Source organism: Oratosquilla oratoria, chromosome 6, assembly GCF_046742065.1.
Source record: "Oratosquilla oratoria isolate Oo_2021 chromosome 6, ASM4674206v1, whole genome shotgun sequence".
Lineage (NCBI taxonomy): Eukaryota > Metazoa > Arthropoda > Malacostraca > Stomatopoda > Squillidae > Oratosquilla > Oratosquilla oratoria.
In genome coordinates, this window is record NC_134782.1 from 40,540,449 (window position 1) to 40,542,197 (window position 1,749).

Below are 1,749 nucleotides of genomic sequence, written 5' to 3' on the forward strand. Positions count from 1 at the left end.
TCACAACTCCTTGACTAACGTCCCGTACCTACTCGCTGCTAGGTGAACAGGGGCTACACGTGAAAGGAGACAAACCCAACTTGTCTCCGCCCGGCCGGGGAATCGAACCCCGGTTCTCCGGCTTGTGAGGCCAGTGCCTTACCAATCCGCCACCGGGCCGTGTATTTACCTAGTTGTATTTACCTAGTTGTATTTTACGGGAAGGGGAGCTATGCTCGTGGGGTCCCGTCTTCATATCTCATTTTATCTAAACTATTTTTAAATTCATGTATTGTTTTTGCACACACCACTTTCTCATCTAACTTGTTCCAACTGTCTATTGCTCTGTGAGGAAAGCTGTTCTTTTTAAAATCTCTTCTATAGCTGTCTTTTTTTATTTTCTTTCCGTGTCCTCTTGTATTTCTGTCATCCCATTTTATCAGATTCTCTCTATCAGTAATTTCTATGCCTTTCATGATTCTGTAAATAGCTATCAAATCTCCTCTCTCTCTTCTTTGCTCTAGTGTCTGTAGTTTAAGTTTTTGTAGTCTCTCTTCATATGATAGTTTTGAGAGTGTTGGTGCCAGTTTTGTAATTGCTCTTTGTATTCTTTCAAGTTTTTTTATACATTTTTTTGTACTTGGTGACCATATCGTTGCTGCATATTCCAATCTTGGTCTTATCAGGGTGATTAGGATTTTCCTCACCATTTCTTCATCCAGGTATGTAAATGCCACTTTGATTGTTCTTATTAAATTATAAGTTTCTCCAAAAATCTTATTTATATGTTTCTCAGGTGACATATTATTCATAACAATGACTCCCAGGTCCTTCTCATTTTCTACTTTTTTTATTCCTTCTTTTCCCAAATTATATGATCCTGTTATTCTGTTTTTGCTTTTTCCAAATTCCATTATACTACACTTTTTTGTATTGAACTCCATCTCCCACTTCCTACTCCATTCTTGTACTTTATTTAGATCTCTCTGTAGTGATTCACAATCTTCTTCAGTTTTCACTCTTTTCAGTAATTTTGCATCATCTGCAAAGAAGCTCATATAGCTTTCAATTCCTTCATCCATATCATTAATATATATAGCAAACATTATTGGGGCCAGAACTGTTCCCTGCGGGACACCGCTTATTACTTCATTCCATTTTGAGTGCTGATCTCTTATCACTACTCTCATTTTTCTTTCTTGCAAAAAGTCTTCCATCCAATTTAGCAATTTACCTTGTATTCCTCCTTCATATTCTAATTTCTTAAGCAACTTCTTATGTGGTACTTTGTCAAAAGCTTTTTTTAGGTCTAGAAATGCACAATCAGCCCATCCATCTCTTTCTTGTATTATATCTATTAGCCTTGAATAGAAACATATTAAATTGGTGACGCATGATCGTCCTTGTCTGAATCCAAATTGCCTTGGATTTAGTACGTTGTTTTTTTCCAAGTATTTTACCCATCTACTTTTGATAATTCTTTCACATATTTTTGCTATTGTACTTGTTAGAGAGACTGGTCTATAGTTGGTAGGTTCTTCTTTATTTCCTCCTTTATATATAGGTACTATATTTGCTTTTTTCCAATCTTCTGGAACTTTTCCTTCTTTTAAGGAACTGCTTATTATGCTATGTATTTTGTCTGCCAGTTCATTCCTGCATTCTTTCAGAATCCAGTTTGCTATTTCATCTGGCCCATGCAATTTTCTGACATCAAAATTACCCAAGTGTGTCAATATTTCATTCTTTGTTACTTCTATTTCTTCCATA